This window comes from Amblyraja radiata, chromosome 27, assembly GCF_010909765.2.
Source record: "Amblyraja radiata isolate CabotCenter1 chromosome 27, sAmbRad1.1.pri, whole genome shotgun sequence".
NCBI classification, from domain to species: domain Eukaryota; kingdom Metazoa; phylum Chordata; class Chondrichthyes; order Rajiformes; family Rajidae; genus Amblyraja; species Amblyraja radiata.
This window is the reverse complement of record NC_045982.1, coordinates 19,158,418-19,170,958: the sequence shown is the minus strand read 5'-3', so window position 1 is coordinate 19,170,958 and position 12,541 is coordinate 19,158,418. Positions and strand designations below refer to the sequence as shown.

The window sequence follows — 12,541 nt, the reverse complement described above, 5'->3', positions numbered from 1 at the left end:
GACTTATCCACCTTCAGACCTTTCAGCTTCTCAAGCGCCTTCTCCCCAGTAATCTGTTCTTCATGAGGGAGATTTTGCTCATTCATTGGTCTGGGATTAACTTTACTCACTGTTTTTTGCCCCGAGGATAATTCTTGTGTTGAGCTACTTTACCCTCTTCCCTTTCAACGAAGTGGCATTCTAGGCCATGTCAAACAGTAGCTAAGTCTCAAACACATGGGGCCTGAAATCATAAATAGCCTTCCCCAATTCTGTTTGTATAAGTTCCATAAAGATTGAAGTCTGTGAATTCACAGGTTCACAGGTAAGGTTCAAGAAACAGCGTTGTCAGGTTTCCTTGTGTGAAGCCCTGCTGTTTTATTCTATTGATCTATTGCAACTTCTCACAGCTACTGGCATTTAGTCTAGTCAATAGACAATAGACAATAGACAATAGGTGCAGGAGTAGGCCATTCGGCCCTTCGAGCCAGCACCGCCATTCAATGTGATCATGGCTGATCATCCCCAATCAGTACCCCGTTCCAGCCTTCACCCCATATCCCCTGACTCCGCTATTTATAAGAGCCCTTTCTAGCTCTTTCTTGAAAGGATCCAGAGAACCTGCCTCCACAGACTCACCACTCTCAAGTGTTTCCTCATCTACGTTCTAAATGGCTTACTCCTTATTCTTAAACTGTGGCCCCTGGTTCTGGACTCCACCAACATCGGGAACATGTTTCCTGCCTCTAGCGTGTCCAAACCCTTAATAATCTTATATGTTTCAAGTCAATGGAAACTATGCCGCCAGCTCTTAAAGGGACATGCAATCAAACACCCGGCACTCCTCCAACTACAGGATAGCAGACGCTGAAATGAGACAGAATGGGAGCTGGTGGAAGAGTGCACTCGGCTTGCCAGAGGTGTCCTTGTGTAAGGGGACTATGGAGACCCTCCGGCCTTTAGGCGCTTCTCACAGGAAGTTGCTTTGTTCCCGACAGGATGCTACTTGAGAGAGCTCTCGGAGGGCAAGAGCCCCACTAATTTTGTGAAGATCCTCAAATTGGTTTCTCTAATATACATGCTAGGAAATTGCAACAACTAATGCCGTTTAGTTCCACGGGGAGTCCAAAACCAGCTGCAGTGTCTAGATAGCAAACGCCATAGTACATACTGTAAACAGGAAACTACAATCAAAAACCAAAAAGAAAGCAGTGAGAATCAAAGAGCTATTTTACTTCAAAACTTTGAACTGGTTTCTCTTCAGATAACACACTTGTCTTTCCCAGTAGAATTATAATCATTGTAAGTGGTCTGATTATAAACTTGCTTAATGATACAGAATACTGTACTTTCCAATTTATTCTGTTTGTTCAGGGTATTAGCTGACTAGAATAGAAGGGTTTTCAAAGAGATCTATTGTTTGGCTAACTTGCAGTGCCTTGTCTTATCTTGCTCATTCAGTCTTTAAGGGATTAGAGATAGTCCTGCGGAATAAATCATTCTGCTTGTGGGAGAGTTTTCAGATACTTCCTGTGATAATGAATAATCTTCTTGGCCAATGCAGTTTCCTGTTCCTTGGTTTATCTTTGGAATTGTAAGGAGAATATCAATGAAGTCAGTCTGAAAGCAATGCAAGTTTGGACCACTTTTGGCATTGTACCTCTGAGTACAATATCCATTTTTCACTGCCTACAGATTAAAAGTATATCAGATTGTGGTAAAAATCATCTTTCCAGTAATTTTATCTGTGGAAGATATTAAATTGTGCTCTTTGCTAAAATGAAAACCACCAAAGGATTATCCAACAACCAAAACATGAAAGAGACTGAAAATCTTAAATAAATGCGGAATATGCTGGAAACACTCAGCAAGTCAGGCAGCATCTGTGGAGGGAGAAACAATGTGAACATTTCAGGTCGGACACTCTTCCGAAGAATAGATCACTGTTTCTCTTTTCACAGAAGCTGTTTTACCTTCTTAATGCAGCATTTTCTGTGGAAGGATTTTAGTTTTGAAGGAAACATCCGTAGGCATTTAATGTGCCGACGTTATCTTTTGAGGTTAAGAAAGAAGTGAGGTGAAGATCCGGACAAAAGAGAAGGTTTCTAGCTCTGGATAAAAATTGCACACCGTGTTCCTTAGTGGTTTTGTTCAGCCGGAGTAAGGATTGTGCCTTGTTGGTTTGACCTGGTATTGCTTGGGTTTAGTGGCTGCAGTGGCAGAATGTCATATATAGTCTCAGAGACTCCAGCTTCGGCAGGCTACATTCTGATTGAACTGTTACAGAGTGAATGAAGGGCAGCATGGTTGCCTTACAGTGCCAGGGACCCTGGTTCGATCTTGACTACGGGTGCTGTCCGTACGGAGTTTGTACGTTCTCCACATGACCCGCACGGGTTTTCTCCAGGATCTCCAGTTTCCTCCCACACTCCAAAGACGTACAGGTTTGTTGACTAACTGGCTTGGTAAATTTGTAATTTGCCTCTAGTGTGTGAAGGATTATGTTAGTGTGCGGGGATTGCAGGTCGATGCAGACTTAGTGGGTCAAGGGCCTGTTTTTGCGCTGTATCTCTAAACTAAATTAAATTAAACTAAACTATGTAGGCTGGTATCCTCTTCACTACCCCTCACAGTAAGGTTGGCTTGGTGGAATGCAACATAGTGGCTGTCTCAATACAGTCACCCTGCTGTACTCACATGGTGAGGCCTCACTCCAAGACAATTGTAAATACTAGGCAGAAACATGTATTTCAAAAGTGTGACATTTATACTGTAGATTTATGCTGTAAACATTCAGAGTAAATCTTGACCTGCTTATTTCAAAGGATTCCTTGGCCACGTAAGAAATAAACCAGAATAATTTACGTTTTATTTATCTAATTGAAATTGAATATCAGCTTCAGCTCTGTATGGTGGGAACCAAATTATGTTCCTTTTATTCATCAGTGTGTGAGAAAACCAAATCAAATTAGAGACAGTTTATCTGACTGTTTACACTCACAGCTGCTATGCTCAAACAGTCAAATTAATCATCATTTTCACATGGCAATTGTTGATGCGTTAGTATTAGAGATATTCATGTTCATAAATTATCGGAGCAGAATTAGGCCATTCGGCCTATCTAGTCTACTGCGCCATTCGACCTTGACTGTCATATGCTGAGAGAATGGAGCAGCTGGGCTTGAATACTCTGGAGTTTAGAAGGATGAGAGGATATCTTATTGAAACATATAAGATTATTAAGGGTTTGGACACGCTAGAGGCAGGAAACGTTCCCAACGTTGCGGGAGTCCAGAACCAGGGTCCACAGTTTAAGAATAAGGGGTAAGCCATTTAGAATGGTGATGAGGAAAAACTTTTTCACACAGACAGTTGTGAGTCTGTGGAATTCTCTGCCTCTGAGGGCGGGGGAGGCCGGTTCTCTGGATACTTTAAAGAAAGAGCTAGATAGGGCTCTTAAAGATAGTGGAGTCGGGGGATATGGAGAAAAGACAGGAATGAGGTACTGATTGGTGATGATCAGCCATGAACACATTGAATGGTGGTGCTGGCTCGAAGGGCCGAATGGCCTACTCCTACACCTATTGTCTATTGTCTATCTATCTCTGCCTCTCAACCCCATTCCCCTGCCTTCTCCTCATAACCCGACACCCGTTCTGGTGCAATGGAAAATCATTACGATATTAAGGCGTTAAAAAAAACACTTTCCAAACATAAATATCAACAGTACGATACCTAATCAATATCTACAGTATATGTGGGAAAGCAGCCACAATAAACAATTGGTAGACAATAAGAGGAATTGCTGAATGTTCCATATAACGTAAAGTGAAGAAGAGTGCCGACCAGAAATGGCATCTATCCATGTTATCTGGAGATGCTGCCTGACCCGCTGATTTACTCCAGCACTTTGGGTCTTTTTTTTTTGTAAACCAGCATCTGCAGTTCCTTGTTTCCAAAGTGTTTTTCATTCTTCGGTTAGAACACAACACAGGGTAGGTTTAGATGTATATGGGCCAAAACCAGGTAGGTGGGACGAGTTTTTAGACGGGGCATGTTGGTCGGTGAGGGTCAGTTGGGCCAAAGAGTCTGTTTCCAGGCTGTATGACTCTCTGACTGACAAAAAGGACCTTATAAATATTTTGTTATTTTGGGTGTGGCTTTCATCAAGAATCGGTACTCATTGTGTGTAGTTTTCCTTTTGATTAGTGTATGATGATATTCATATAAAGCTTAACAAAACTCTCATTAGTTCCATGGGCTTGCTTATGATAGGCTGCTCTGTTGGTACAGTAAATATTGTTTTTTTTTCCTAAAGCATCAAGTTGGTTGGCAGTGATCCTTTTATTGACAGGACAAAGAGGATAATGTATTTATCATAACTATTGCAGAAGATATTTGGATCATAGCTTATTTATAACGCTTGATTTTCTGCCATTACATTGACAGAGGGAGAAGACAGGAAGAGGTTGCTCTCAATATTTCCACCGCTGCTGCTACTGTCCACATTTTCTGGGCTGCTTCATGGTATGTTGGAACTTTGCTGGTTTTATATGTTCCAAGTTTTAAGCAATTCTAAGTTTCCATTCTGAAGATGAGTAACGCTATTGTGCGCATGTTTATTTCTGGCTGTGTGTGTGTGTGTGTGTGTGTTTTTTTTGATGTGTGCATGAGTTGGTATATTGCTTTATTAATTAGACATAGCACTGAGATTCAAGAATCTGTAACAAACTGCAGGTTATTCACTTGGGACCGGTGCGGTATGATTAGCAACTCCACTGACTAACATAAAATTGCTCATGTGCTACATTAAGTCAGCAAAAGAGAAACATGGCAGCACATCTGCTCCAAGCTGGTATCCTGAAGATCAAACTATTTTGGAAAACAATATTTAGCAGGGGAAGTTTGTTGTTAATGTGTGACTGGCATGATATCTTAACTCGTTATCTTGGAAATGATGTCTGCTAAAGTCTATGCAAGAAACAGACATCAAAAGTTTAGCAATCACTATAAGATTTCATAGTTGGTTGACTGTAACAAAGATTCTGTGGATTTCTGGCATGCATTCAGTTTTTGCACTCATTGTAATCCTCCTTTAGATTCCTGTGAACTGCAGGTTAGATCTCCAGATACAGAGAAGCCTATTAACACTAGAAGATCATTCAACAATTCATTCACTATACTTATGCAATGTTACAGCTATCACAATTTACTCATTATTTCTCTGTACTTCAGGTTTGTGACCAAGGTTTTCAGACTATAGGATGCACCCTTATTGGCAGTGTGTTGCCCCCAAAAGAATGAGATAATACAATTTGCAGGATTTAAAAAAAAAGATAATTCTCTGTCAGAACGCAGGCATCAGACTCCACTCTGTTAAACCCCAGATATCAGTTGCAAGATCCTCTCCGTCCCTCCTTCCCAATGTGTTAACAGCCTGTGGCAATCGTGGCATGTAATAAAAAGGAACTGCGGATGCTGGCTTTTACCAAAGAGAGACACAAAATGCTGGAGTAACTCAGCGGGTCAGGTAGCATCTCTGGAGAAAATAGATATGTGACTTCAGACTGAAGAAGGGTCCTGACCTGAAACGTCACCTGTCCATTTTCTCCAGAGATGCTGCCTGACCTGCTGAGTTACACCAGCACTTTATGTCTATTGGGCATGAGTGCAAATGCAGAACCTATGTAAGATCTACTGGATTATGGCTGGAATAACCTTGGCTCTGACTTGCTGCTGTTAGAAGGATGGGACTGGAGAAAGAGTGAGGCAGTGGGGTAAGGAGAGATTGCAGAAGGGTGAGAGGGGTAGGCGAGAGAAAGGGGAAGAATGGGCCACAAAAGTGATGGCATTTTTTCTTTGCCTCTCTTTGCCATCCCTGCTCATTTGACATGGACCCATCATGCAATATCTCAACCAAAACTAAAGCTTTGCATGTGTTGCAATTGCAAGCTGAATGAAAGCTATTTGGTTGCATAAGGCAAGTTGGAAAAAAATGGGAATGCATACTGAAAATAATTTGATCTCTGGAGAGACTGAATCATTCCTTTCCTATTGTAGCTGTCTGTATAAACAGAATCGAACTATTGACTGTTGCAAAACTAACCAAGATTCACTTGACTTCTCTCAGAGGCAATTTGAAGAAATGTTTACCCAAAATGGAAATGGTTTCAAAGATGAATAGGTTACCCAGACTCTGGAGCCAATGCAGTCACCATATGCCATCTTTCAAACGATGTTCAGAAAGAGAAGATTGAACTTCAGTGATGGTGCACTGGAGATCAGTTAAAACAAAAGGGGAACTTTTGGTTGGAAGTTAGATCAGAGTGTTCATTCATAACTCTTCATTCTCTTCTTGCTTGGATTTTCTGAGATCTCAATGCGGAAAGCTGTTTGAGAATGGAAATCGTGCAATCTCAGAGAGAAGATTTTATAAATCTCCCCGCAAATTTTCAGAATCCACAGAAAAGCCGGCAAAACCTTTACATTGATACAGAGATTTTCATATCACGGGTCAAGACATTTAAGAATTGCAGCTTTAGATAATAGAAGGTTGTATGACTGTTAAGGTCTCAGCCATATACACGAACAGTCGTCAAGTATAGCTTTGCACTTGTATTTCTGGTTGGTGGATTTTGGGTGAAGTAAGGAACTAAAAAAACCTAATTCAAAAGTGGAGCTCAGAAATTTGCAAAGCACAATAGATCTCAATACTTAATCCATGTTAAGCTTGAAGGTCATCCCCACTGCACAGAGTGACTCACAATTTCATTTCTTTAAGGCCACATTTGGGAAAGTGCATTAATTAAGCTAGTCATGATCATTTGAAGTTAACGGCTGTAGTCAAGGAAAGATTAGCTTTGAAATTGTGTATCCTCAGCATTTGATATAACGTACCCGACCAGTTAGCATATTCTCCAATGCTAATGTAATACATTTCAGACGGATGATATTTTGAAATTTGCTGTTTTAAGATGTACCATCAGACTGAAGACATAAGGTATGCTCATTAAAATGACATTGGGTATGCAGTGGAACCATCTGAATGTGGACAGACTCGTTATAATTGGGGATGAATTGCAGGAACACATCTTGCCCCATCATATAATGGTAAGGGTATCTCTGTATCCAGGGATAGAGTTTTGCAGCAAAGGGACTTTACTTCTTTAGTGGCCAGTTTAGCCAGCAAGGCAGCTGCTGTACTATATCATCAAGGGGAAAGGAACTGAATGAACTGCATATCAGAAATCACTGGCATGCTATTTCATTATGTGTGTACACCACCTATTGCAGCAGTATCAATTGAAAAAATACCCTCACTTTGTTGGCCTTTGCTTTTAGCAAGTCCAAAGCATCACCTGTTCTAACGGAATAAAATATTTTTTAAAAGCAAGAGAAAGAAAATATTGACCGCAAACAATATTCAGTTTCTAATTTTACTTCGGAGTCACGTGAGTGACTACGTGAAGAACCCGCTCAGTGCGCAGGCGCGGCATTACGCCAGCAGTGCAACAGCGGCTTGCAACGGGAGTTAGGCTCTCCCGTTACAGAATGAACCGGACCGTCAGGTGAGTACCCTGAGGTCGGGTTTTCTTTTACAGGTGAGCCTTTTTCTGCTTGTGTTTTTTACAGGCAGAGAAAAAGGCTCTGGAACAAAACTGTCCCCCGTTCAAGGAGGAACGTATTCCCGTCGGGGGGAAGGGGGGCAGCAACAGGCGGTAGGAGCGTTACCCGGTGTTCCGTAATTCCCCGACACCGTGCCGAGGCCAGCCCGCAAGTACCTGAGCAGCGGGCTGGATGCATAGCCACTCGAGAGGCATCCAGCAGGTGTTCCCGATGTCGGACGGGACGTCTCTCCACCCGCACGGGGGGAGAGAGAGCCGCCTGAGCCGCTGGAGCGGCTCACGGAGCAGGTGCCTGCGAGACGCGCTGCTTGAGGGGCGCTCTCGCTACTACAAGGCACAAAAGCTCCAGAAGAAGGCGGTAGGAACAATTACCGGGCGCTCCGCTATCCCCACACCGCGCCGAGGCCAGTCCCGCTAGTGCCTGAGCTGCGGGCTGGATGTTCAGCCATCCGAAGAGGCATCCGGCCGGTGGCTTCCGACTTGTTGGAGGGGACGTCTCTCCACCCGCATGGGAGAGAGACAGCCGCCTGAGCCGCTGGAGCGGCTCCTGGAGCAGGAGCTCCTGCGAGACACGCTACGTGAGGGGCAGTCTCGCTGGAGGGTTCAGGCATACCCTCCACAGTGCCTAGGCACTGCCCATCGCTTCCTCCTTAGTGTGGTTAGCTTTGGGGTGACCAGTGGCTGGGCTGGTCATGAAGAGGCCAATATGAACAATATCGGGAGTATGCTTGAGGTACAGGATCAGGAAGAGCTGCTGGGTGTGGCCGCTATGTGGCTCCACCACTAGCGAGATGGCTTTTCAGTCTCAACTGATGGCCAGCTTACTACCTGTCTTTTCCAAAAAACCTCTCCATGAGGCGTTGGTTTTATCACGCCTCCCCTAAATTGCATTTACTCAAAGTGCCCGCCATTATTGGGGGATACATTGAGCAGCGCATTTAACCTAAATATTTTAAAAATGCATTTGGTACCCTGACGTCGGCTATCATGACCACCTGCTCATTCCAGAAGGGCAGGGTAGTATGGCAAAACACCTGACCCTACTGTTCAACGGTATACCTCATAACTTCTGAAATGAACTCACAAACCTGCCCTCAATCTATGAAATTAACAGGACTATGAGAACGCCGACCTCACAAGCACAGATCCTGCTACCTGGCACTTACCAAACCAGTCCTAAAAAACTGGACGAAGTGTTCAAACTATTCGGCACAAGAGGGCAGAGTCTGGAATGAGCACCACACTAAACCAGACAGCAGTACCTCTACGTGTCCACCAGGGGCGTCTACCTCATGGTACTGGTGAAAGCTCGGGGCCTGCATGCCAAACCCGTAGCATTTTAGGCCACGGCCCAGAGCAGGCCCCAGGGGAAAATGCGCCACCCCCCAACAAACATCGTCCCTACAAGAACAAGGAACCAGAAACCGAAGAAAACAATAATGAAGACAGATAAGTATGGTTCCTACCATCACATAAAGGTTAAGGGTTGTACTAACAAGGGGTGGATGAATCACGCCTGGTTAGGAAGCTATCACTCTTGGTAGTTATATACCAAAAAATAAATACAAGGGGAATAGAATTAATATCTTGCCACCAATTCAGCAAGCACCCCAAGTGGTCTACCCTCCCACGATGGTGAATGTCGCACCATCGTTGATAAACCACTTGAGTATTTCACCAGGTATACCCATTCATGGGATTTGTAACTACTACCATGGATCCAAGGATACTTTATGGTAGACATCGACCTTGAAGATGCACACTATTCAGTACCTTCTCATATAAGTTTCGGATATACCGCAATTACCTGGATGGAGTAACCATGATGAGCGTTGCGGCATTTAAGTCAAAGTTATCCAGAATCAACTAGCCCTGACACTTAGAAACATTTCGTCATGGCATGTCTATATATTAACGACAAACTATCCTTGGATACAGCTTTAGCTGCATCGCTTCTCGGCCTTTTGGCTAAGATCAAGTGTAGTATCTGTTCTTATCAGTTTAATAATCTGATACGTCCCTTATCTAGGGACCATATATTAAATTGAATTTTGGAACAGGGAGATGGAATAGGGGCTTGCTCCGTCCACTCCACGCATCGACCCAGTATTGCAGTGCCTCTGGGAACGGTGCACAAAATATATATCCAGATATTTACGTTGACTATCCACAACGTTGTTATCTGGTATTCATTAAGACTATCAGTCATGGTGCATTAACCACCAATCAACTACGTGGCAAAGTAATTGGGATATAGCAGCATTACCAGCTACTGAACTTTGTACCATTCCTATGAGCTGAGATACTAGTGTTCAAAACTATCTCCATACCTGTAATATGGGGGCAAATGGATTAATCTGTAGTGTTATCATGGAATTTATCGGCAGGAAGGATTATGGTTGTACACTTCCACCTGTTTTGAGTAACGTCTTATGTGTCCTGATGTGTTATTGAGCTTGTAATACTTAATGCCAATATGAATTGACTTAAACATGTTATATATTAACTTACTTAACTCTAGTGAAGCATTTGCTCAGTAATCCACCAAATTTGCATGTTCGTTTATAAGATAACAACATCACAGTGGTGGCATATACCAAACCACTTGGGCGGAGAACATCGATATTAGGTGACAATTTATTAACAATTGGAAACCGTATGTCGTCAAACATGTTTGACCATCAGTAACTCACCTATCAGGTGAGCTAAATACTGTAAACATACATTTAAACCAAAAATATTTGCTGAAATCACTAAGCAATATGGACACCAGATATCGATTCCTTATATCCAATTAAATCACCACGTACTAACTTACGTCACATGAAACCAATCTCAAGGCAGCGGCAATGGAGACATTCCCGCGTATTGAGGGGTGGGGGGAACCTAATCTCTATGTTTTCCTTTCCTTCTACCTCTTCAATAGGTACTACGGCTTCATCAGTCGGGTGCTACGCAAATTACAGTGGACCAAGTCCACAAGCATGGTTCCCAGTGATCCTCGACATGGTCATTAAAAGAATTGCAGAATTGGGAAGACCATTGCTGTGCTTGGATCAGCAGCACTATCAACCTGATGACAGCATTCCGTCGCATATCCTAGGGAACATACCTGAGGAGCATCAAGAAATGGTACACTGTTTTCCAAAACAGGAATTACACATTCAACTATAACAAAAAACTGTACTGGAGCTCCTGGCAGGTCTTCACCACAATGAAGGACATGTTCTGTTAGCCTACTCAACTTGGGTACCGCTCACTGGTGATCAGATACAGGAGAGGTATATCAATCCATTCCCCAGAAATAGGTACACCCAAATTGGGATGTCAGTGAAATCCTGACATACCTTAGGGGATGATCACCAGCCAGGTCACTCACCCTGGAACATCCTACCCTGAAGATGGACATGCTGGTGGCCTTACATCAACACAAAGAGCCAGCTCTCCCATCTACTGGGATGGGACAACATGGTTATAACACCAGATAGTGTCACATGCCCATTCAAGGGTTGGCCAAACAGAACAGACCAGGAACATCAGGTCCAGTCATGAAATTCCGGGCATACCCACCTGAACCACATTTTATGTGTCATGACCCACTTAGAGATCGACACAATAAGGAATACCGAGGGAGAGGAAAAAGCCTTATGGGTCAGCCACAGGAAACCTCATGGTCGGGTGACGAGCTAAACTATCTCTAGTGGCTCAAGCAGGTACTGGGAGTTGCTGGAGTAAATACTAACGTGTATAAAATCTTATTCCACCAGGACAGCTTCCACGTCAGTAACTAAGAGGATGGACGAGCCTATGGACCACATCCTGGCTACTGCAGGGTGGTCTAGGGAGTATACGTTCCAAACTTTTATAACAAACCACTGACAGAACCTGTATCGTTTGCAGAAAAAGAATCTGCAAAAAATATATAATTTAAGCCCGGGGGAGCAATTGGTCTTGTTGTTGTTAATAACACCATTATTGTTTTTACAAACAGATTCATGGTTGATTACGATAACATACTTCCTCCCTCGAATGACTTCGGCAGCGAGTGAAGTATGAACTGTTACACGGTTTGAAATCACAGAGCTTTGAAGTCTTCACGTAGTCACTCACGTGACTCCGAAGTAAAATAGTAAGATTAAACGAGAACTTACCAGTTTGAAGTTTGATCTGTATTTTATGAGGAGTTACGATGAGGGATTACGTGCCCTCCGCTCCCACCCTCATTATATGGATCAAACTAATAAATTGATGTCTCCTTATCTTTACTATGTTTACTTCAAATAACTGTGTCTATCTGTGATTCCACACCGCTGCTTGGAAGTATGCCGCACCTGCGCACTGAGCGGGTTCTTCACGTAATCCCTCATCGTAACTCCTCATAAAATACAGATCAAACTTCAAACTGGTAAGTTCTCGTTTAATCTTACTATTTTAATGCCAAATTGGCAGAAAGCAGCTGCTGATAATATTGGAAGCTTAAAAGTTCAAATTGAATTGAATGTCCATGCAAATGTACATTGAGGGATTGTTCATTTTGTGTTTTTCTCTTGGTAAAACATCGCAAGATTATTATCAAATGCATTTTTCCACCAGGCTATGTATAAAGTTGTTGGGACAAATGGCCAAACATTTTATTAGTGGTACGTTTAAATGGGGAAAAAAACTGAGTTAGAGAGACGCAGGTGTTAAGAAAATAAATCTCAGCTGACAGTATGATCATTTGCAGAGGTACAAATTAACTGTAATTAGCTAACTGAGGTTGAGATGACCGTGGTTCTGGAGCCGAGGTGATGAGTTGAAGAGATAAACACAATAGAACCGCAGATGCTGGTTTACACAAAAAAAAGACGAAAGTAGACAGTGCTGGAGTAGTCTGATGAAGGGTCCCAACCCAAAACATTACCCACCCATGTTCTCCAGAGATACTGCCTGACCTG

General features: G+C 42.9%; 1 protein-coding gene and 1 non-coding gene across 3 annotated transcripts in view; both read left to right on the top strand.

Moving 5' to 3' along the window:
* Positions 1-12,541, top strand: part of dlgap3 (DLG associated protein 3) — a 390,319-nt gene that overhangs the window by 205,510 nt on the left and 172,268 nt on the right. For both annotated transcript variants that reach the window (XM_033045363.1, XM_033045362.1), the window contains exon 2: positions 4,429-4,506. The gene's annotated coding sequence lies outside the window, so the exon portion shown is untranslated. The remainder of the gene's footprint in view (positions 1-4,428; positions 4,507-12,541) is intronic.
* On the top strand, positions 9,553-9,744 carry LOC116988656. Its single transcript, XR_004416015.1, has one exon. It is a non-coding gene; the product is annotated as a U2 spliceosomal RNA (small nuclear RNA).